Source organism: Mytilus galloprovincialis, chromosome 10 (assembly GCF_965363235.1).
Source record: "Mytilus galloprovincialis chromosome 10, xbMytGall1.hap1.1, whole genome shotgun sequence".
NCBI classification, from domain to species: Eukaryota; Metazoa; Mollusca; class Bivalvia; order Mytilida; family Mytilidae; genus Mytilus; species Mytilus galloprovincialis.
In genome coordinates, this window is record NC_134847.1 from 83,124,222 (window position 1) to 83,151,272 (window position 27,051).

A 27,051-nucleotide genomic window follows, 5' to 3' on the forward strand; every position below is an offset into this window, starting at 1 on the left:
TTCAAATATGGGAAAAAGTTTATTTCTTTTTTTACCTAACCCTGATTCGATACATGTAATGAAATCGAGTGGACCTAAGGATAAAACTAGTTTATGTACTAAAATTACAGCACGAATATCACAATGTTTTGTGACCATTTACTTTTGTTTTCGTATTAAATTCATTTATATCTTCTGTAGTATTTAATAACGTATTTATTAGTGGTCCGTAAAAAAAACTTTTATTTTGCGTTAATTGTTTTCTATATAAGAGTCATCCTCCCTCTCTTTATGTATATAGGTTATAAAATGCAATTCAATCTATGTCATACAAATCTCTACATATATTTTCAATTAAATAAATGTGTTAGGATGGTCCTAGGACCATCGTAGTTATGACTGTCCTAAGACAGCTTTGTTTTACATTCTAAGACATGTCTCAGACACGTCCTAAGACCATCCTAAATAATGTCCTAAGACCTATCTTAGGACATATCCTAGGATACTTTCATTGACACGGCCCCCGAAGTTGTGAAATAGCAACTAAGCGTGAATTCTTTGGAAAAGCGACGGTTCTATGAAAACCTATTGTCAATTTCAAGTTCTGTTTCGACATCATTATAATATATGTCACTGGACGTTAAAATTTAATCCTTTATTTCGTCTTCGTCTTCGTCAAATAGTGCTATTGGTTTCTGCCGAAAAAAATCTTTCAAAAAGTTGTAACCTTTGGAACTTTTTCAGATAATTTGACCACATGACAAGAAATTATATACAATAAACATTGGTCACGCACGATAGATTCTGATGTAAGACACGTACCGTTACAATACCCAGTTTACACGCATCAGCGCACACAGGTTTGTCGAATAGGCCAGTTGATTGGAGGAAAGTTACCAAAAACCACGCCTACCTTTAACTATTATCCAATCAAACGCCTTTGACATAAACATAAATAATACATGGGTAATATTACAGAGATTTTGAAAAAAGTTGAGACTCTAAATTCTAACTTAAAAGTATAGATTAATGCTCGTAATGCATTTTTGCAATTTACATTAAATTTTATACATACTTTCACCTATCTAGTGAGGAAAAAATACAAATTTAAAACAAATTGCAAATTACAACTATTTTAAATTATAATGCACAGCAAGGACGTATATTAGTTATCCGTCCGTCTGCACAGTTTGTGATAAATAGGTGTCAGAATGTATTAAACAAAAACCCAAAGACCAGTTTCAAGAAGAATTCTTTGCTTTTATTGTAGAATCGCATAAAACATAATGTTGTCGTATTTTCAAAAAGATTTATCAATTTGAAAACTACTATTCCTTTTTACCTTTCTAAATTCATATATTACGCAGATATAGATGTGGTAGTTGCCGATTGAGTCTAGAAGGTGTCAGGATTTACACAGAGAAGACAGAATATGCCGTCTCTGTGACACAAACGACATTGATGACGACTACCATTACATTATGAATTGTAAAACATTTAAACTATAGAAAAAGAAGGAAATGTTTAAGGAACTACTGTTAGTCAAACCCTTATATCTTTAAAGCTGTTCAACAGTTAAACTCATCAAATATTGTAATATTAGAAAACTATGTAAAAGTTATAAATGTGAAAGTCAGTCCTCCAAATTTATTTAATTGTATCGTTTACACATGCATGTAATAATTTTACCTTATAGTTATGCTTATGTATGTTCTTGATAACTAGCAATTGAAGTTTTATGAGAAATAAAGTATTCGTATTCCTTTAAACCATAAATGACAGTACACGAAGACCGCCTACGGGTAAAGTACAAGTGAATATATCACAAAGATCATCCGTACGCGTCCTTGTAAATGCAAAACTTTGGATTTTCTTTGATAATTACCCGAGAGGTTATAAAAGATCTAGAAAAGACTTCAAAAGGTGTTTGCCAAAAATGAATTGAAATAAAAGATTCTTGTGTAGACGAGTTACAACATTGCATAAGCATGATTAGGAAATTTGAACATAAAATGTAAGTGCACATCTTTCTAGTGGCGAAAAACACGCATATCGAGTTACGTAGACGAAAAAGAATAAGTACATTCATAATGATAATGATGTAAATTCACGAAATTATAAGGTTATAATTAGAAAACAATCTAAAACACGATTCGTCATTCCCCATGTATATAGATTAAAACAGAATTATAATTTTAATTCTTAAATTAAATTCTGAAATTCAAAAGGAATGTTTCAGATACTTGACAGTTCAGCGAACACTATTACATGAAATGCACGATGATATTGACCGAAAACAAAGGTGAAAGATTCAAATTGTAAAATCAGCCGCTGAACGGTAGAATTTCTATCAATCATTCAACGATAAAAAAAAAAAAAAAAAAAAAAAAAGACTATTGAGTGTAAAAGTATGATAGAAATACTTTTAATTTATTGAAATGCCTGTTAAATTTTTCCAGTCATTGGTTACTAGTGATTGTCAATCCATTTCGATATTTCATAGCACTTTTACAAATTCTGAAAAAAATAAAATAAAAAACTAATATTCCCATGGGAAAATATAGTTTCCCATGAGAAGAAATTTGTCCCGCACAGTGTTCAACTCCCCAAAAAGGGAGTCTAACCAACAAAGAAATACTTTATCATCTGTAGATTGATTTTTATATATGAAACGATGTGTATTGATTTTACTTGGTTCAATGTTCAGTGGCAAGTATTTTATATATGCGCAGGTCCTGAGACAGAAAATCAAATTATTCATTCACTTATGGTCTTCAAAAATAACGATTGCGGGATGACGGACAGGAAGACTTCAAACGTAACAGTGTGAACTAGCTGTCAGAAACTTAAGTACTCTCAGATCCTTTCTTGCTATTGTCGTTTTGTTCTTCTGGTAAACAAGTGATTCTTTCATTGTTGAAGACTCTCTAGCGACTATAAAGATGAACAGGAATAAAACGCTGACCATTGATAATTTGTATTCTTGTTAAGCTCTGACTTTGTGTTCGATAAGGTCCCGTGGATTTTTACTCCATATTCCATTATTTTCTATAAAGGCGTCTGTCTTGACAGTAAGTTGACACGACTTAATACAAGTTAAACCCTTAAATGTAAGACACCAGATGGAAATACTCAAAAAGGAGAGCCAGTTTGGTATTCTGTAATGTTAGAGTTCAATTCTTCATGAAGAAACGACTATATGTTTTCTGTATTCAGCATAGAATCATATCTTCTAAACTATATTTTTCGCACAATGTCTGGATATAGGTGGACATGCATCATTGCGAAACCAGACATTTACAAATGAAAATTAATACTTATACTATAGCCATTTAGTAGGAAAGTAAATGCACAAAAGACAAGTAATTCAGAAACATGCATGGATCACGCAAAATTATGCAAGGGCGACACCGGAGTAATGGGAGTTTGCTTTTTGCAAGACATTCGCCGTGAAAACAATTTGATATGAAGACAAGCCTTTGTTTCAACTTTGTTTTAAAATTTCAAACATGAGGCTGTTACGGCCCAGGTCAATGTTCTTAAGCAACACATATTTTCCTTTCATTTTGCTGTTAGCTTTCTGATATAAATTTTTACATATTATAGACTATTATGATTCTTTTTTTTCAATTTCAGTTAAACACTATATCTGATTTGCTTTTAAATAAATTTTTACATGTTTAAATGTCTTTTTCTTTTTCTTCATCTTTTTGAAACCCTGGTTTTGTATTACCACTGACCAGTTCAGTAAAGAAACAGCTGATTCATGTTTGCATAAATGTGTTTGTAACCAATCTAACATGCTATTATTTCCTTATTTTTTATTCCGTGTCTATAGATAGTCTTCATCGGGGAGGCAAGATTTATTTTGTCTGTTGGTTGCTTGGCTAGCGTAAGCTAATCGATTTACCTCACATTTTGAAGTTGGATGGAGATTGTTTTTAAATAAATGCCGTACCTTTGTACTTTGGTTTCCTGTCGGATTTTTCTCAATTTTAAATTGGAAAGTTTTATCATTAGTTTTGCATAATTATTATTTTTGACTTGCAAATGAACGATTAATAAATCTAGTCCCATGTGTGCTAGCGAAATGTCTTAAGTGTAATCTCGGAGTGTAATTTTTATTTCAACTTTTACGTTTGCATCAGGACGACCTAAAAAACGAAAACTTTCTTTTTTTCAAGAATGACATTCGTTACTTCAAACAAAGATCGCTTTTATCTTCTTTTTTTTGCAGTAAAAGACCGGTTTCTTTAAAAAAAAAAAAACTTTCATACAATCGACTGAACGAATTATAAGCTTCGGGAAGGTCAAGGATTATAACATATTTTTCGTAATTCTGAAAAATTCAATGGTCGAATTGAAGCTTAATACCTACAAAAAAATCTCAATGAGCGAGAAGACTTTCATTTTAGTAATCTCTGGTGTATTTATGATGGCTTGGTTTGAAGCGAGAACAGACGAACTATGCTTACTAGTGCTGCATAAAAAAAAAACATGAGGATATGGTTTGTCCTTTATTACAAATTTGACTCCAATAAGGATAATTTTTGTCTCATAGAAAAATCGGTATTTTTTACCGATAATTTATTTTTCGATTTTTATCGGATATAATAGTTATTTTGAAAAATGCAAACCGGAGAATTATTTATTAAAGTTTCGTATGCATCATAAATCAAGCTCCGGCAACTTTTGACTTGTTCTAATATAAATAGTAATGATTTTCATCGGAGAAAAAGATAGATATTTTTGTCGTGATTGGAAGAATCGTAAAAGTGTTATTTTTCTAAATTCTGTTTGTTTAATTGGACATCGTAGAGTTTTAATTTGATTTCTTTTTGCCGAACTGGACATTATCTTCGTCAATTTTATTATTCAACAATATCTTGTTTTTCATTACAAGCTTTTTCAAATACCAATATACAGCAAGAGAATGAATATATGTTGCTTCCCGGAAATATAAGACACATCGATTTAAATTATGTACACAATAAATAATTTCTGTGTAGTTTTCCGTGTCTACATTTGATTAACGAGTACAACATAGTAAACAGAAAAAAGAGAAACGGTAAATATACAGGAATACATAAAGTTTCGTAAATAGTTGCAAAGGACCACACGTCACTTACGATAGATACATCGAGGTCGTTTTGCTTGAGTGATTTACCTGTAAAAAGCCCGGGTCTCATCCATGTTTAAAACGAATTAATGCATGTTTGAAATAGCTTAACAGGGGCGTGGCCTATTAGTTTGACGCAACTAACCACTAACTTGATTTCAATTGATCGACTGCAGAGAAATCTATTTGACTGGCGTTAAAATGAATTAATATGAATTGAAATGAATTAAATATAATTTTTAATTTTTGTCAATCTTTATCAAATAACGATCAATCTCATTTAAATAGCGTTAACACGTTTTTGTCCGATCAAGTTAAATTCGGGTTACTAGTGATCTCTGGTGTATTTATGATGGCTTGGTTTGAAGCGAGAACAGACGAACTATGCTTACTAGTGCTGCATAAAAAAAAAACATGAGGATATGGTTTGTCCTTTATTACAAATTTGACTCCAATAAGGATAATTTTTGTCTCATAGAAAAATCGGTATTTTTTACCGATAATTTATTTTTCGATTTTTATCGGATATAATAGTTATTTTGAAAAATGCAAACCGGAGAATTATTTATTAAAGTTTCGTATGCATCATAAATCAAGCTCCGGCAACTTTTGACTTGTTCTAATATAAATAGTAATGATTTTCATCGGAGAAAAAGATAGATATTTTTGTCGTGATTGGAAGAATCGTAAAAGTGTTATTTTTCTAAATTCTGTTTGTTTAATTGGACATCGTAGAGTTTTAATTTGATTTCTTTTTGCCGAACTGGACATTATCTTCGTCAATTTTATTATTCAACAATATCTTGTTTTTCATTACAAGCTTTTTCAAATACCAATATACAGCAAGAGAATGAATATATGTTGCTTCCCGGAAATATAAGACACATCGGTTTAAATTATGTACACAATAAATAATTTCTGTGTAGTTTTCCGTGTCTACATTTGATTTACGAGTACAACATAGTAAACAGAAAAAAGAGAAACGGTAAATATACAGGAATACATAAAGTTTCGTAAATAGTTGCAAAGGACCACACGTCACTTACGATAGATACATCGAGGTCGTTTTGCTTGAGTGATTTACCTGTAAAAAGCCCGGGTCTCATCCATGTTTAAAACGAATTAATGCATGTTTGAAATAGCTTAACAGGGGCGTGGCCTATTAGTTTGACGCAACTAACCACTAACTTGATTTCAATTGATCGACTGCAGAGAAATCTATTTGACTGGCGTTAAAATGAATTAATATGAATTGAAATGAATTAAATATAATTTTTAATTTTTGTCAATCTTTATCAAATAACGATCAATCTCATTTAAATAGCGTTAACACGTTTTTGTCCGATCAAGTTAAATTCGGGTTACTAGTGATATGTCGTCGTCAAGAAATAATTTGCCTGTTAATTGATACTTGCTATTCTTGAGAACAACAAATCAAATCTGTGAATTTTCAGTAATTTTAGTTGAGTACTATTGACGTTTCGTTTTGTTTTAGTTGAGTATTCTTTTGGTAATGGTGTTTCCTGTAGATTCGTTTGTCCCTTTTATTCCCTTATGATTATCATTGGATTTTAGTTTTGCATTTAAATTTGTTTCGAAAAGTGTGAGAACATTTTGAGAATCGAAACATCTGTAATATCGTGTGTGTTATAATAAACATTTTAGTTGTTGTGTTTTTATCTTTTTCATTATTTCCTCTCAACTGCATCTTATTCGATATAACTTCAATCTTTTTATACGCTTTGGATTTTCATATATTTTATCCATCATTAAGGAAACTATATTATAATAATGCGCATTTGTTGCAGAACAGTTGGTACCGTAAATGTTTTTACTACATCTTATCATATTTCTTAAATGTGATAATAATTTTCATAAATGAACTTAACATGATTTTTGTACATTTATTTCGGATTCCATTAAACAAACACAAACATAAAAATAATAAATTGAGAAACAATTTATAATTTATATTTGGATGTTTATAATTATCAACAAAGTCTGAATTCTTTTCAACAACTCATTATACCTCCCCCATCCCGGTACTCAAAATGCATGTGTTAACATCAATATTCAGGCTATTATAAGGGTATAAAAATGAAAAATTTAAAACAAGACTGTAAATTCAGAAATTATTGCATGCATTTTTTATTGCGATTTTGTCATATAAAACTGAAGTGCGATTTTAAGTTTTACGATTTTGAGAATAATCCTGTTTTATTCATATACAATATTTCAAAATGCGAGTTTAAATAATTGCGTTTACCACTCTGCCACATTTTACGCATTAATAAAAAAAAAAAAACTCACAAGAATTTATGATTTTGCATTAAACTACTCACATCAAAATTGTAAGATTTTACAATTACAATACAGACAAGGTAAACAATGGTAAACACTCTTCTGTGGTCCATTTTCTTCGCTGGTGCTTGTATCCGTGTGAACGTGGTATTTCAGACTTACCCTTTAAACATTCTAGTATTGACAATATAAATGTTGAAGAAATCCCACGTTGATGATGAAATGATTTGGCATATTTCAAATTAAAATCATTAATTTATCAGATTTGCATTAACCTTTTTTTGTATCAATTTGTACTACTATTTTTGACCAAAACAATTTCCAATGTGTTTAGATATATCACATATTTATATCTATTGAGAATTAAATATAGTCTGTTTCGATATGTTTTAATTTGTTTTAGAGAGAGTAACTTGCAGGAAAGAGAAAGGATACAACACCAGTTCCAAACAAGAACTAAGTTTTGACGTAACAAAAAGTTAAGGTATATGTTCAGCTCAAATTCACAATGAAGACTATAGCAAATGGGGTTGTCAGGATTGCCATCAGAAAAAAACTCCCTACGGCTGCTATTTCATTTGGTGAATCTGAACAACCTGGGAACATGATATAAACTCAAAGGCATAATAAAGAAACTGAAATATTATCAGTTTATCAAATAATACAGAAAATCATAAACATAACTAAAACTAATGTATTTTCTTCGATTTATTTCTTTTTATACATATGAATGCCTGTTTTAGCAGACAGACAAAATCTACTACAGGCTGGTCCACACAACGGCTTACCAATCTATTTTTTAGTGTTTTTTAACATATGAAATAAAAATTAAAAAATTATGACATGATTATAACTACATGTATAAAGGAATTTCTCATTTAAATTGGTTTAGATAAGGATTTCGGGGCCTTATATACACAGTCAAATTTTACTTACATCAATTTCACGTGAATTTATATTCATGTTAATCTTACGTAAAATTCACTTGATTTTCACCTCAAACGAACTTTTGCATGAAACTGACGTAAAATCAGTTCATGTGACACCTATATGAGTTTCACATGAAAATCACATCATTTTTTTTCGTATGAAATTCACGTGAATATGAAAAATAGAGATATACAAATAACCTCTAAATTTTCAAATTTAAATAAAATCATGAAAAATACCAAATGAATGTTTCTTATGTAAAATTTACATGCGATTCACATGAATTTAAATAACATAAAATTTACATGAAATTTTCATGTGAGTTTCAGGTATAAGCTCGTTTGAGGTGAATCTCATATTACATGTTTATCATGAATTTCACGTGAGATTCACAAGGGAATTTCAAGTGAGCAAAGTTTGCCTGTGTAGCTTTTGGAAATATGTCTCGTCAGCAAGGTATACCGCATATTAGATACTTCTCCAACGTTACGCAACTTTCAAACCCCTTGCCTTTGGAATATTGCTATTAATTTTGCTGTTAATGTTGAAGCATTGATTTAATCTTGCTGTTATATTTTTATGAGTACAATGATATTTGAAGATACGTCAATTGGACAGTAACCCTACAAAATTATTAAAAATAAGAAAAAAAAAACAAAGGGGAAAATATGAATAAATCAAATTCTATTGATCTAGAAGAGCTGTTTGAAATATATTTCCTAAGAAAGAAGGTAAAATCGCGAAATGCAACCATTTTCAAAAAATAAACACATTCATTAATAGTTCTAGAGTGTTAATACGTGTCTGTATATTCTATATTTGGAATATGATTTACAATCGTACAATGTCATGAAAATGTGTAATAATATGGTATTATCTATGACGCGTTAAGATTTTCTCAGTATAAAAGATCATTTCAAGTCATTGGTAGTTAGATTTTAAATTCTTCTTACCTTTGAACATTAACATGAAGCTTCTTATTCTGTGCTTGGCTCTTTGTGTCGGTAAGTTATATCTTATTTTATAAGTTGATCAATTAGTGGTACATGGACCTACTATCAATTTTCACATGAGGTCAAAACTGCCAGAGTTTTCAATGTTTTTTTTTTTGTTTAATAAATTTTATAAAGATCTTTTAACATTGCCTTCATATTTTTGTATAATTCCAAAACTAAACGAGACTTACATTGGTAAAAGTTGAAGTTCAGTTGGAATTTAACGTAGTCATCTTTAGTTGTAGGGATCAGATGAGATGTTCGTGCGCATGTGTAGCTTCAGTCTTCAAAGTCGAAGGGTTTGTGCATACAAAAGTACTAAGTACAACATCACAAAAAAGAGGGAGGGATATCGGGAGGGCATCTGATCCCTACAACTAAAGATGACTACGTTAAATTCCAACTGAACTTCAACTTTTACCAAGGTAAGTCTCGTTTAGTTTTGGAATTTAACTACGTCATCCCGTTTCCGGGACCAGATGAGACTTCAAAGAGCACAAGCCATGAGATAAGTCAAAAAGTTATATTAAAAACCTCAAAAAAAAAAAACAACAAATATATCCCTCCTATATACAAAGTTCATTTACAAATAAAGTTCTATGTACTCAGAACAGCTCTCTGAAAACGTTGTTCATCTGACTCGATCGGCTTCTTGTAGAATTTAGCAAAAGTCTTTTCACTGGTCCAACCAGCTCTTCGTAAAATACATTCCACAGGAATCAGATTATGGAAAGCCTTAGAAACAACTGCTGATCTAGCGCTATGCGAAGAATAAGATTTTAAATTAATTCCTGATTTAGACATCACAGTTTTGATCCATCTGCTAATTGTTTCTCTTGAAACGGCTTTAAACGGTTTCACATAACTTATAAAAAGTTTCTGACTATTACCACGAGCTTGAGCTGTTCTCATCAAATATTCTTTTAAAACAGTAAAAACACACAATCTCCTATCTGGAGGATAAGCAAAAAGTTCAACAAAATGTACATTAAACCCAGGTCTATTCTGTTTTAATAAACCTGAATAAAACAAAGTATAACTATCCTTTCCTTTAACTAAATTGTCTAAACATAGCAAAAACAACGACTGTGTCCTACAAGCCGTGGATAAAACAATTAACATTACTAACTTCAATGTTAAATCTTTCAACGAAATATACTTTACGGGAGATAACTTCCGTAAAAAATTAAAAACTTTAGATACGTCCCAAGTTTCACTATATCTAGGTTCTGAAGGTCGCAAATTATAAACACCTTTTAAAAATCTGATGATTGTAGCGTTAGAGCCAACTGTCACTCCATTAAACATTATTCCTAAGGCTGACAATGCAGATCTTGCACAATTTATCGTACTATAACTTAATCCTTTATCAAAAAGCACTGTTAAAAAATCTAAGACTTCATTTAAAGCTGGTTGAAGTGGATCAATTTTCCTTTTACTACAGAAACGGAACCATTGCTTGACATAAGTTGAGTATTGCTTTTTCGTACTGTCTCGCCAAGACGCCAAAATGATTTTGGAAGCCTTGTCTGAAATGCCTTGGTTTTCCAAATTTTTCCTGATAACCGACAAGCAAGAAACTTTAACTGATTGTGAAGAGGATGAATCTTTTCCGTTCCTGGAATGGACAGAAGTCTTTTCTTTCGAGGCAACATTTTTGGAAAGTCTATCAACATTTCTAGTAAAACTGGATACCATGCCTGAGTCGGCCATAATGGTACAATCATCAGAACCTCTGCACTGTCTTTCTGAACTTTCTGTAAACATCTACTAATTAGAGAAAAAGGGGGAAAAAGATAATAAAATACCTCATCAGACCATAAAATACTAAAAGCATTTACAAATACTGCCTCAGGGTCAGGTTTCCACGACGAGAAACTCTTAACTTGACAATTTAATCTAGAGGCAAATAAATCATGGTCTGGAGTACCCCAAATCTCCACTAATTTATGGAAAACTTGCTTATCAAGCATCCACTCTAAATGATCGTCAATTTTTCTTGATTCAACATCTGCAGCGTTATATTTACCAGGAATATGTTCTACTGAAATCCATATATTTCTTTTAATACACCAAACCCACAAAAGTTTGGTTATTTCATTCATTTGCTTGGATTTTATACCACCCATATTGTTAACATAAGCAATTGCACTAGAATTGTCACAAAAAATCTTCACATGTATATCTGAATAATTTTTACAAAAAGCCTTCAGAGTATAAGAAATGGCTAACAATTCCAGAACATTTATGTGATAAGTTTGCTCAACATCATTCCATCTTCCTTGAATTTTTTGGTCTTTAAATAAAGCACCCCAGCCTTTTAATGAGGCGTCAGTTGTCATAGAAAAATCTGGATTTTTCCTATTAATGACTCTTTTCTGACAATGTAAGTTTTCAACCCACCATTTTAAATCTGCTTTCATGGCAAATGTTATAGTCATATTTTGATCAAAATTCCCAAATGAAAATTTTAAAGCCTGAATCTTTTCAATTTCTAAATTTCTGTAATATAAATGACCAAAATCCACAGCTGAAAGAGTGGATATTAGCAAGCCTATAACATGGGCAACTAACCGTATACTAGCTACGTTTTTCTTGATCAGATTCTGACATTCTAATACAATTTTTTCTACTTTTTCTTTTGGCAACACAACTGTCATAGATACAGAATCAATAATATTGCCTAAAAAGACAATTTGTTTAGCAGGCTTGAACACAGATTTTCTTTCATGAATTATAAAACCAAGCCACTCCATTAAATCATTAGTATTTTGTACATTTTCTATGCACTCATCTTCAGTATCTCCAAGCAAAAGAGAGTCATCAATATAAGCTACATTCATATAACCAAATTGCCGTAAAGTTGCAAAAACAGGCTTCATTAACTTTGTAAAGATTCTAGGTGCTGATAGCAAACCATTTGGTAAACAGGTATATTGAAAAATAGTGTTTTTCCATATAAAACGTAATAGTTTCTGATGTTCCTCTGCTATAGGAACAGAATAATATGCATGACGCAAATCAATTGAACTGAAAAAACAATTTGGTTTCACCAATTTTAAAGCCATTTCAAAAGTGTCCATCTTGAAATGATGGGGAATAATAAATTTATTCAATTCTTTTAAATTAAGAATCACTCTATGCTCATTTGTATTTTTCTTTGGAACTGTAAAAATTGGAGATATATATTGATCTGTATCAAATTTAACTTCCACTATTACACCTAATTTTTTCAAATTTTCTATTTCGTCATTTATAATCTTTTCCTGGCCTTTATCAAAAATTCTTTGATATGGTGTGAGACTTTGAGTGGGTATTGAATTATCAATAAATTCAAGGTGACAGTGTTCAACTGTATCCAAAATAAATTTATCAGAAGTAATTTTTTGCCAGTTTTCAACATAATTTTTCAATCTACCTGCTGTAAAAGGTTTAATATCAGAGACACCCGCTAAACTTACCTGTTTAGCATAATTTACTTCCTCAGGAAACTTGGAACACCTCTCAAGTTTTTTGAACCACCTTGATCATTTGAATACTGGCCTCTACCGCCGTAACCACGGCCTCGACCACCTCTGTATCCACCACGACGAGACCCTGCACGGCCTCTACCAAAACCTCGTCCTCTACCAAAACTACCTCCTCGAGAAAAACCATTTCCTCTACCTCTTGCATTATTATTATTATTTAAATTTCGACCAAGTCTGTTCATGTCTTGAATTTCTTTCGACTTTTGATGGACATTGTCACCATAAAGCATGTCAGTGAAAGGAATTGAGGGTGAACTTAAATGATGATATTCAGGACTTAAATCAAATCTTTGATATTCCTTTCTTTTTATATTAGTCATCTTGTTATATTGTGACAGTAAAGCTATGGAATCAATCCCCAAATCTATGCAAGACTGCATTTCTTGTTGACAGTCGTCACCCAATTCAGATTTTAGTTTGCACAACATATTTAATAATTTTGTAATGTTACATGATGCTTTAACAACAGTCTCTTGATGTTGTTGTATGACCGAATCAAAAGATCTAGTTTGAGGAGAGAGTAAATCCCAAATGAGCTGATTTACTCTAGTCCTTGTAAGAGAAACACAATTCTCTGGTCTAGCTACTGATTTCATCAGTTCATTGTATTTTTCATCAGATATTCCCTCACGGAAAAATTCATTAACCGTGTCAGCTAAAGTGTCATCTACACTTGTATCAACATTATCTTTTGACCTATAAGCTTGATCAGCAGCTTTAAAAACATTGTCACCCTCTTTGTCAACAGTTTTTTGTTTTTTAGCTGGAGGTTCTGCAACCTCAGTATCACCAACATGATCATTATTGTCATTATTATTTTCATCATAAACCTCAGGGTCTGCACCCTGGCTTTCATCGTAACCCTCAGGCTCAACGTAATACAATTCGTCGACCATCGACTTGAGAGACACAAAATCAGTTTTTTGGGAACTCTGTTCCTGTTGCATGTTCTTCAGAACTGAAAAAACCTCAGCTAAAGTGGGCTCTTTACTAGCTTCGCCAGTATTTTGACTCAGACCTTTAAGTCTTGAAGCAACAGTTCCGGCCTCGCCGGAGCTGACAATTTTTGCACCACTACTACAACTATTTGTATCGTCATTCTTTGAACGAGAATCATCACCGGATGATTTTCTTTTAGGATTTTTACCTTTTGCCTCATTTGAAGCACTTGAACCTTTCTTCAAGGATTTTGAATCAGTTTTCGAGAGCATGGCATCCGCCATTGTTTACACCAAAAAATATCAACTGCCGTAAAACGGTCTATTTATCGTAAATTTACAACAGAGAAAAATATAAAAAAAAATTAATATAAACAATAAACCCCTCGAGTTTATTTACATATTAAACAACAAAAAAAAAAATAACTACCTCGTAGTTATTGTGATAAAATATTTCATTATAGAAGCTACAATTACAGACCACGTCTGCCTTCTATGAAATAAAGCTACGAACTGAAGCTACACATGCGCACGAACATCTCATCTGGTCCCGGAAACGGGATGACGTAGTTAAATTATGTTAATTATGAATAATCATTTCATAACTTAATATTATTAAACTGATCTTACATAAATGTTTTTGTAGTTCGAGAGTCGCTGATGAGTCTTTTCTATGAGAAACGCGCGTTTGGCGCAAATACCAAATTTCAAGCCGGTATCTATGATGAGTTCATTAGTAACTGCGAGTAGTCTAAAATCTGTGCTTTGTGTCGTTTGCATTTTTGTAAATATGTGTGTGTGTTTAGTATCCATCTGATGAGTTAAGACCTTTTTAAATGATTGAAGGAAAAAAGGAAAAAATATCTTATTTTAAAACAAATTTGATTCAAACTTTTATAGCAATTACCAAATTTTTACCACTTTTAATTATTGAACACAATCACACTCTGCTGGAGTCTGCCTGAAATGTCATTTATTGTGGTAGCATGTGTGATGCCGTCGATTTTCTCTTTTGAGTTGTTTCATATTTTGACTTTTGTCATTTGACTTTTCTACGCTGTACACTAGTATTCCACATTCCAAACTGAAAGACAAATTGAAAGAGTTGGTATTGCTTTGCTTCGTAAAAAAGAATGGCCAACGTAGATACAAGTATCTTGTCTTAGGGAGGGATAAATCCTACTTTGTAAAGGATCACTCTGATTCGAACAAAAAATTCTCTGAAACTGATATTATCAAGATGCTTAATTTCTCGATTGACAACATATTTGTTACGTTCGGAGGACGTGTTTTTCAACAGACTGTCGGCTTTCAAATGGGAACAAACTGCCCCTCTACTTGCCGACTTGTTTCTTTATTATTATGAGGCTGACTTCATGCAGGAACTTCTTAGGAAGAAAGATAAGAAGTTAGCAATATCCTTTAACTCTACTTTTCGCTATATAGATGATGTTCTTTCACTAAATAATTCAAAATTTGGTGACTATGTGGAACGCATCTATCCAATCGAGCTAGAGATAAAGGATACTACAAATACAGTTAAGTCGGCCTCATATCTTGACTTACATCTAGAAATAGACAATGAGGGTCAGTTGAAAACAAAACTTTACGACAAAAGAGATGATTTCAGCTTTCCAATTGTGAACTTTCCATTTCTAAGTAGCAACCTTCCAGCAGCACCTGCATACGGGGTATATATCTCCCAATTGATACGATATTCCCGTGCTTGTATTTCCTATTATAATTTTCTTGATAGAGGGTTGCTGCTCACAAGCAAGCTTTTAAACCAAGAGTTCCAAATGGTGAAGTTAAAATCACCCCTTCGTAAATTTTACGGACGCCATCACGAGTTGGTTGACTGTTATGGAATAACCGTTTCACAAATGATATCGGATATGTTCCTTACGTCGTAACTACAATCACCTTCCCTTTCATGAATGTGACTTACCGAATAAGACTATTTACCGGATTTGTTATCACATAAGCAACATGACGGGTGCCGCATGTGGAGCAGGATCTGCTTACCCTTCTGGAGCACCTGGGATCACCCCAAGTTTTTTGGTAAGGTTTGTGTTGTTTATTCCTTAGTTTTCTGTGTTGTGTCGTGTGTGCTGTTGTTTGTTTGTCTTTTTCATTTTTGGTCATGGCGTTGTCAGTTTGTTTTGGATTTGTGAGTTTGACTGTCCCTTTGGTGTCTTTTGTCCCTCTTTTGCAGTCAATATAACTCATCATAGATACCAGGACTAGATTTTGTATATATGCCAGACGCGCGTTTCGTCTACAAAAGACTCATAAACTTATACCGTAGATGTTTTTAGCATTGACTCATGTTCTCGGTAACATTCGTTTATAAAAGTTGTTGACTATTTGTAACTGCAATTGTAACATAATCCTTATATCTTCACTAATGTATCATTTAAACTATTTGGCAGGCGTTCTCGTTCAGTATATAGTGCTGACTCAGTGTTATTTCCATTTGAGAATATTCAAATTTTCTTTGAACGTTTCTATGAAGGTGAATGTAGAAACTAATTTTGACGCTAGAAATATGTAAATTATTTCCTTTAATACTTTAAACACAATTATATCGATGTTTTCTGATCTTATCCATTGATTCATTTAGAAGTACTTAGAAAGAAGGGAGTTTTTCGTTTAGGTAAATGGAGTTTTGACTTGGTTTTGATATGTTTGACATTTTGTTTTTTGTACTTAGACAATCACAATATATTAGCTTTTAATTGGTTGGATGCATTTCTAATGACCGTCATTCCAGTTAAGCGCCTTGGATGCCTTAATTTATTATGTGCTGTTTTTATATTTACAGTTGTTATGGGCGAACGGTGCCACCAGGCAAATGACTGCAGTGTAACACTGTGTTCTTCAGGCAGCAGCCTGGCTTGCATACATGATGAATGTACATGTACAACACAGTCTGGAAATGGTAAGATAAATTTAAATTATCTAAAACTCTTATACAGCCTTAATAAATATGGAAGTTATAATTTCATACATCTTTTTTAGGTCTTTGAAAATAAACGATTGGTGAAATTTAAAAGTTTTTGTTTTGATTTTTTTATTTCCTGAATAGCTTCATTTTAAAATTTTAAACTTCGGTTCATTATTGTCCTTGTGAAGAAGAATAATAATCACATTATGACAAATGTATTCACTTATATGTAGCATAAGAAGATTATGTCAGGTAAACATTGCAATTGAAAACAGCTTCTTTAAAATCGAAAATGTTAAGCAGCTGTTTTCATAATAGTATTGTTATATAGTTTAGTTTTTTCAAGTACTACAGTTAAGAATCACGCAACTTATTATCAAATATAAAAGAAAAAACTTTCATTAGACATTAGACATAAACCAGGCAATTCTCTTATATCTTAATGTTAAAAGTATCACTTTTTCATCGCATATATACGATTTACAGAAACATTAAAGATACAAAGTAGTGGTGAATTAAAACAAACCAAGGCATATGTGTAAGAAGAAAGCAAAAACAATCCAATACAATTAAAGTATTATTTGTTTATCGTCAAGGGGCAAATTATTAGACTGTAACTGTAAACGGTTGTATGTTGAAAAGAACAATATTGTGTTGCCGTTCAACAGACAACTCTCGTTCAAGTATACTAATATCAATTTAATGAATTATGTATTTAGACAAGTAACTGAACTGTGTTTGGGATAAGTATGACGTCTATTTATGCTGAACGAGTAAAGAGTTTTTGGTGTCCAGCTGAAGCACGTCTCCGGGTGCATAATTTTCTCAAAGGTTGTTTTCCGTTGTTTGGTCGGGTTGTTTTCTATTTGACACATTCCCAATTCCCATTCTTAAAAATCCATACTTCATTATTATAACATTATGTATTCAGTTGTTTAAAAACACATGCTCTACATTGTATAATATTCAATTATAAATACAAAATTGGCCAATAATCGGACAAAAATCAGTAAATTCATCAATGCTGATACACAGATCAAGTTTACATCATTCATTTATTAAAGTTTTAAGTGAATAACGATTTTTGTTTTCGTTTATTTGATCTTTTCTAACTTATTTATAGTTTTGTTTAGTAATTTTGTAATTACTTTACACACAAAGTCGAAAACAACCTATATTTATACATGTATTTATGATCTTTGTTCAATTTTAGCATGCACCACAGCTCAAGATTGCCACCAGCATTGCCATAACAGAGATGGCCACTGTGTTGACGGAAGTTGCCACTGTAGACAGGGTTAAACATTATAAAAGTTTTTTTTACAGTTTTTTTTTATAATTATTTTTACAGAAACTGTAACAGATTGACATATCCAACGAATAAATTTTCAAAATGCAGAATCTCTGCATAACAGATAGTATTTTCAACAAATATTGCAATGCATTTGTTTTTATATCAAATTTATCATATTTGCCAGTGTTACTTAAATCTGCTAATTTACAAATTAAATAATGAGAACGTTTTCCAATCAGCACTGATTTTCTGAATTCATTATAGAAAAGCTGTTCAACAGAATTATGAGGAAGGACGACTGTAACGGACCTCATCACGAATTAGTTGATCAATGTGTCGATGTCTGAACTGACTATTGGCATGTTTTCGTAGTCTAAGATAATTATTTACCAGTCAGGTCGTCATGATGTTAAAATACTATGAAATTAAAAAAAGGTGATTAGCCTACATAGGAAGGTCATATTCAAGAAAAAGAGGACATGTGTGTGTTTACGGCAATTTTACCCCGTCTGCATCTGTAGACAGGTTATTCTTTACGGTCCACCAACTTGTAATGGCGACCGTAATTTTTTTCGAAAAAAGAAATTTTGCTTATTTCACCACTTTAACCCTTGGTTTGGAAAATAGCATAACAAAAATACCGACCTCAAAATTAATTTCAAAGCGGATATATATAATAAAGTTCTTTACAGTAATATTTGTCTAAACTTTGACTAAGATATATTAATTTGTTATAGAAAAAAACTTTAGACAGCTTTATTTGCCCCTTATCAAGACTAAAATAATTATCAATGCCGAACACATAATTCATACGACAAGGTCTTCCCGCATCGACTGGACGTACACGGAAATATTTATCTCTGGTCTTAACTTAAACAACGATTCACTCATAAATAAAGGTAAATTTTATTGTTTGTCTAGTATCTCAGATCCATTAAAATATACTTAGACGCCATCACGATTTGATAGACTGTTATGGAAAAACCGTTTCACTTATGATATCGGATATGTTCCTTACGTCGTAACCACAAGCCCCTTCTTTTTCATGAATGTGACCAACCAAATTATACTATTTACCGGATTTGTTATAACATAAGCAACACGACGGTTGCCACACGTCGGGCAGGATCTGCTTACCCTCCGGAGCACCCTAGTCTTTAATGGGGTTTGTGTTGCTTATTCTCTAGTTTTCTATGTTGTGTGTACTATATTTTGTCTGTTTGTCTTTTTAATTTTTAATCTTGACGTTGTCAGTTTATTTTCAATTTGGATTTGGCTGTCCCTTTGGTATTATTCGTCCATCTTTCATAAGGTATGACCCTTCCAGGTGTCACGTCATTTAAAAGACGACATCAAACGTCATGTTATTATATTTATAATGATAAAAAGATTAACTAAATAAAAAAAACCAGTTAAATAACTTAATTATTTAGATTCGTTATTACGCTAGAATTGCAACATGTCGACTTGGGAAGATATTTTCCAAAATTTCTTAAAAGAACCATTATGGAATTATCAAGACCTCGTTATCACTGCACGAAGCTGCTAAGAAGGTTAACTTTTCACTCGAAAGCAAAAAGTATAACTGGGAAGGATCGTGTACAACCAAGACGAGATAATGCAGAAAAGTTATGGTACGGCGATTAGTACCATGTGGAAATACATTTCACCCTGCGCATACATACAAGAATACAAGTAGCGATGAAAACTAACTATAACATCAATATTTAATGTTTATGTAGCCTTTGAATTATAAAGTTTATTGTATTATAGAAACGGTTCTAATGCATATTTGAAAAAATACCTATATGGTTCAAATACTCATATGGTCCGGCCCTTTAATAACCAAACGAGTATATACTCATATGGTCCGACCACACGCCTACGGTATGGGTCAAATACTCATATGGTCTGGAACATTAACATATTTGTTAAAATTGAGGTATTCCTATGGAAACTGCGCCCATATCCTTTCCGACATCTTCTTTTTTATCATATGAATCGGAGTTCCTTCAGACACTTTGAAAACAAAGAAGATAAAAAAAAACCAGGTCACTTAATTTCACATTCAGATAGATTGATTATGTTCTTTAATTTCCATTAACAATTAAAAGAAGCGGTCATCATAGAATCAGAATCTATGACAAACAATTTTAGTTTTGAAATTATCAATTTCCACCACATTAGTAGCAATATACCAATTTCACATGCATATAGGATACACATTTCCCGACTCATTTGATATTCAAAAGCTTACCTGCTACTCAGACTTTGTTAAATATCACCTATGTCTGAGAAAAAAAATGATGAACCAGGGTTTTGCCAAAGAAGGTCTCGTCCTTTTAGTAAACAAAAGTTCATCTGAAGATACCGAGACTTGTTGATAAATATTTTGTATCACTTTTACAAATAATATATGATGGTCTTGAAGTATAGATTATATGTACCGTCTAAATAACGTGCTATATCATTCTTTTATGTGTCATTGTAAATTATTACTTCTACTGTTTAATCTATGTTTTGGTAAAAAAAACTGGCTATTTGACGTAGCTCGGTATTTATACAAGTCATTTGAACTTGCGTTCAACCTGTTTCAAAGTTCACATATATATCATTTTTACGCATTGAACGTGATCTGTTTTCTCGCGTTATATATAGAGCCCTGGTCATAACGAACCTATGACACATCTATACAGCGCCACGACATAAAATTTGGTCAAATCGCGGGTCATCTGTGGTCATCGTACGACAATTGCACGACAGTCGCACGATATTTTGAGCATCGTGGCGCTGTCGTGTGTCGTGGGACGAAAATTGGACATGCACATTTTTTGCTCTACGATTTTCTATTGTGTCACTGTCTTGTTGCTGTCGTGATAGTGTCTTACAATCGTCGTGCGACTGTCGTGCGATAAACACATTGTCGTGGTTATCAATATAATGCATTTTAATCAAACAATCGTCGCACGGCTGTCGTACGACAATCCCACGACTGTGGCAAGATCCTCGTGATACAGTCGAACGATTGTCTCACGAATAACAAATTTCGTTCGATGATCGCACAACACTGTACGACAGTGGTACGTTCGTCGTGCAACATATTTTCGTTGTATTTAGAAGAATAAAATTCGACGGGAATGAGTGTTGAACAGTATGGTTATTTCATCAGAACAATTCTGCTTGGCCCTGCTGAAAAGGCGTCTTGGCGGACTACAGCAAGAGCAAACTATGGTCCTGTTAGCGTTGATTTGAGCCCGTGAATATTATAAGAACAAGCGAAACGCCCGACCTTGGTTTGTTAGGCCATGGATTAAACGGCGCCTGATGTTTGGGAAGTATGGTACACTGATGTAAGAGACGGGAATCTGCTGGTGATTTCGCTGGATTCATGCGGATAGAGCCTGGTATGTTTCAACAGCTTTTATTTAGAGTCGCATCAAAGTGGCACGACAGTCGTGTGACAGTGGCACGATAGTGACACGACACTAACACGCGCATTCCATGACATGACATGAAAACCATTGAAAACCTGAAAAATACACTGGTTGTCGTATTATTATCGCACGACTGTCACACGACCGACTTGCGACAAACTCACGACAGTACAACTACAAATCGTTTTTTTTTTTGTCTTGAACTCATCGTGGAACCATCATGGACATGTCGTAGCTGATGTGACCACTCGATATATTTTTTTTGACATTTTTCACGACAGCGCCACGACAACTATTTTATAGATCTTCCACGACAAAAAATCGTACGATCTGTTGTGACCGGGGCTTTAAGCAACGAAAGCTACATGTAGGAGAAATACGATATAAACTGGGAACCTGATATAAACTCAAAGGCATATTAGCTGTTACGGAATGACCGTTTCCCAGATGATATCGGATATGTTCCTTATGTCGTAACTACAATACCCTTTCCCTTTTCACGAATGTGACCTACCGAATTAGACTATCTACCGGATTTGTAAGATGATGATAGAGTTTTTATCGACCTTGACTGGTTTTTCAGCCCTCGCACGGTCGGTATTAACATAAGCAAAATAACATAAGCAACACGACGAGTGCCACATGTGAACATGTGGAGCCATGGCGTTGTCAGTTTATTTTCTATATATGAGTTTGACTCTCTCTCTGGTATCTTTAGAAGTGAAGGCAACCCAGTGCCATAGATCAGAAAACAGTTCATTTAATACTATACTGTTGAAATATATGATAAAGAGTATAAAACATGGCAAAATCCGTATCATTACACGAAACATATAAAGTGTACAACATATTGGTTTCTCGGGATGATACGACATATAATAAGGATTTTGCCATGTATTATTCTCTATGTTGTACACTTTATATGTTTCGTGTAATGATACGGATTTTGCCATGTATTATTCTCTATGTTGTACACTTTATATGTTTCGTGTAATGATACGGATTTTGCCATGTTTTATACTCTTTATCATATATCTGGCCTTTGTGAATGCTATCAAAGACAATCGTTATAAATACAATGTTATGTGAAGTCAGTGACGAAATAGCCGTACACAATAAAATGTGACTTTGTATCACATATAAACATCCATTCAAATTCAAGATCGATATTTCATGACTTTGAGTTCTATATCTAGAATCTGATCTACAATGTTAAAGTGTCATGCACATCTATAATAATACAGCATTATCTATGACCTGTTACTATTGCATCAGTATAAAAGATCTGGTTTTCAAGTTCTAATTAGTTAGGTTTTAAATTTATCTCACCATTGAACATTACCATGAAGGTTCTTATTCTGTTCTTTGCTCTTTGTGTCGGTAAGTGATTTTTTTTTATTGTTAAGGTAGATCATCGGTATATGTTACCAGAGATAACAAAAATGTGGTACTTTGCAAAAATGAAGATTTTTCTATGCCATTTTCAAAAATAAAAAAGTATGGGTCTCTGTGCTATTTTTAAAGCTATTAGTTGAAAATTGACTAAATTTGGTTAGAATGATTATGAAAAAACACATTTTTGTATATAAAAAGAAATCTATGAAATATAATTTTGAAATAAACTGTGAGAAGATATGTTTCATATGGTGTCACCAACTTGTTTTCTGGCTAATAATTAAAAATTACCCTATCAATCCAGTATACAAGTTTTACTAAAAGAGTTATCGCCCCTTAAATGGCTTAGTTGAAAACATTATTTCTAAAACACAAATTTGCAATAAATCAGCAAGTTTTCGTCACAGTCATATAAATAAACAGTCTAAATTATAAAATTGCACATCTTTTGGCAAATAACTAGGCTGATTGTGTATTGCGATAGCACAATCCAAGATGGCGGTATACCATGAATCTACTTTAAAACTTGAGCGCGGTTAGCAGTCATCTTTCAAAAACATATTTCCTTTTTTATGAAAATTACTATAATATAAACATCTCACTAACAGGAGTACTTATATCAAACGTTGTATTATAATACTTAATCTTCTTCAGCTTAATAAGAATGTTTAGGTAACATACCTGTTACAAGACCAAATCGAAGGAAAAGATAAGAAAAGATCCTTATGGAAAGTCACTTTGTTAATATAACTTTTCACGTTTTTCTTGACGTTTATATCTGTAGCTATTTAGTATAAAAGAGTTACCTTCATTCGCTATTATTGATTCGATACTTCCGCAATACATCTGTTCTTGCTTTGGGGATCCACCATTAGTTACTTCGGTACTAACTCATACATAACATATATACATTTTGTTTTCAAATTATCCCTTGATTTATTTAGAAGTCTTTTAAAACGAATGTTTCAACGCAACGTTTGATGAAAACGAATTTTGCTATATTTTAGGTTCATTTAATTCATAAGGCTTTTTATATTCATATATCTATAGATCCAAAAATTTCAATCGTTTAGTTAATTGCATTCCTTATACAGGTCATAAATGAAACCCAGTAAGTTTATTTTTTTTATGTTGTACTGTTACAGTTGCTATGGCCGAACGGTGCCAACATTCGAATGACTGCAGGATAACACTCTGTTCAACAGGCCCAGTCTTACATGCATACACGATGAATGTACATGTACGACACAGTCTGGAAATAGTAAGATAATCAGATTTCATTATCTTTTTTCAGGATACATTCATATTGTTGATTGTCATTGAAATAAACTATTGGTTCAATTTAAAAGCTCATCGATTCTATTTAATGAGTAGCTTAATTTTTGGTTATTTTATTATAACGTTATGACAAATGTATTAACGTATTCGCCGGAAATTTAGTAAGTAAGAGGCTTTTTTCATCAATATTTATGGGAGCAAATATTTCATGAAACATATCAGCAAAGTTTCCGTCTATTATGTTATTAAGAATTAACAAACTACAAAATATTGAGCGTAATTAACTATTCTAGTTTGAAACAATGCAGGCGATCTGCGTGCTTCTTTACTAGTATAAAGTAAATCATATAACGGTCTATACAAAAATTCACATGTTATATCATGATTAGCTTTGATATTCAGATTTATAAAAGCACTACATTCACAATTCTAATTTCATAATAAAAATAATAACTATTTGATACAAAGTGAGTCATTAATCATAAAACTAACCGCCCGTATATTCATCAATGCAGATTCAAACATTTGAGAGTTGTTTGAATTACACTTTTCATTTTTGTTGTGAAGCATTATTTTTCTACTGATATTACCAGTGTATATAAAGTGCAAATCCAGTTAGTTAATTTTCACTGTTGTATGCGAGTATGTCTATTGTAGAATAAAGGATCATGGGAAAACTGTATTTGCTTACGTTTCGAAAATAACAAAATAATTGATATGCAACTGAGTTTTAACATATTTTAATTGTGATATGTCTTTTTAATGTACAATAACAGTGTTAAAGTTCAAATATGTGTTATACAAGCAACATTATATAGCACATCGATTATTAAAAGCGACCCATTTTACCTATAAATGCGATGAATCATTACTGTATGTGCAATCATTTCTGATGTCGAATTTTCGATGAATATTTATTGTAGATTAATGTGATAGATGGACTTGCAACAAATGAAAAATAAATAGTTGATTACTTTAATATCTATATCTTCTTATGACTTTTTATATGTCTATAAAAACTGGCTGACCACTTATACATTTTCCCACAGTATTGACATGTGTGAACTGTATTGCAATGTTTCTCTCTTGTGATTCGCTGGCTTTTTGAAGATGCTGTTTACATGAATCACACTGATACTTATTGTTGTTTTCATTTTTGGCAACATGGTACATATTGCGCATGTCGTGTCAATTATGTTTATACACAAAGGACTTCTCGCATTTCCCATATTTATATGGCGTATTGTTCAGGTGCTTGTTGACATTGCCATCAAAGTGCTGTTTTGTAGAAATGTTTTACTACAAAACGGGCAGGTGTGATTAGAAGCTCCTGTTGCTTTCTTCATATGGTAAGCCAGGCCAGTTCTACTTTTAAACTGTTTGTAACAATGAGTACAGATCAGGCCCTCTCATACTTGCAGTTTGTATGCTCATTGAGAAGCGCGCCGTGTCTTGAAATTTTGATTTACACTGGTCACATTTGTGTAACTTATTAGTGTGGATCTTTTTATGCCTGTACACACTAGCCTTCAACTGCTACAATATCCATAATCTGAAGGAAAGATAGTTTTTGGTAAACTAAATTTGCTTGACTCGATTATTGCTTGCATGTTCTTTACTGTATACGATGTGACGGCATGTGAAATAAAATATTTACAAAGTCATTAAAGCGTAAAATGTAAGTCAAGTTGTGTGGGACAAGCTTGTAAATATTCAATATTTCATAGACATTTTGGATCCAACAAACTTGAAAAATGGGCTAAAAATTAAGAAAAATTGAACATAAGTCATTTTTGGATTCAGCCTACCACGAACTTCAATAATTTGTTTTAGTTTTTAATGAATAAAGATTAATTTTGGACCCTGTGGGTCAATTTGAAACCGGAACCAAAGTCAAAAATATAACTTCACGGTCAGATTTAGCATATTAAGTCCCATTAAAATTGGTCAAGAAGTAATTATGTAAAAATATTGAAAAAGTAGTGTTGTTTTTATCCCTTTTTGTCCCATCCCATTGCAATCTGAGTCATAGATGTACGTATTTAGTGATGAAGTGTCATTCAATTGGATAAATATAACCACACTTATAGATGGCATGCCGACGAATTATAAGAAATTTAATGAAATACATTTGAAATGAATTTTATTTCTATTGAATTTATTGGAGTGTAAATTCAAACTTTCCTTCACAAAATAAGCATCATGAAATCCTTCTCTTACTTTATCTATTGTTCGAGTCGGTTAAATTAAGATTTTAATAGATGAAAATGAATAAAATTCATATAGTGAAAATGCACCGCATATACTAATGAATCAGCCTACAGTGAAAATGTAAGTACAGTATCATTATTCGACAGTAAACATGACTCGCATAAAGAAAGCATCATAGTGGAATTTACTTCAATATGAAAAAACTGAATAACAAAACCTATTCTACGTTATACAACATTGATAATTGAGTTGAAATGAATCTTTTTCTACATCTAACCTGCTAGTTTTTAATCACCTGCACGATCTGTATGTGAAAAGTACTAAATATTCACCAATTTCGGTATTGTATTTCACACCTGGAGGACTCTATATAATATGCGTGATAAAAACCCGTCCGCATCTCTAACATTGTAATACTTTTAATACTTGTATATTTAAAACATATACCTTTGAACTATTTTTCTTCATTTTCTTAAAAACTCATAAATTTTTCGTCTGTTTTTTTTTATTATTCTACATCAGAATTTTATGGCATATACAGTGAAAATGGTATTTTATGATCCGAACTTTACATACACTGATTACTAGTATTTATCAGTCATACAATATGGAGAGTTTGTAAATTATTGATTGCTGAATCCCAATTAATGGAACCATCACCAACTGGCATATAGGTGGAAAGTTTCGATAGCTACAAAAG

General features: G+C 32.3%; 1 long non-coding RNA gene across 1 annotated transcript in view; it reads right to left on the bottom strand.

Annotated features, from left to right (window-relative positions):
* Positions 1 to 7,570, bottom strand: part of LOC143049391 (uncharacterized) — a 30,957-nt gene extending 23,387 nt beyond the window's left edge. Inside the window, exon 1 of the long non-coding RNA XR_012970213.1 lies at positions 7,441 to 7,570. This is a non-coding gene — a long non-coding RNA (uncharacterized LOC143049391). The remainder of the gene's footprint in view (positions 1 to 7,440) is intronic.
* Between the last annotated feature and the right edge of the window lie 19,481 nt (positions 7,571 to 27,051).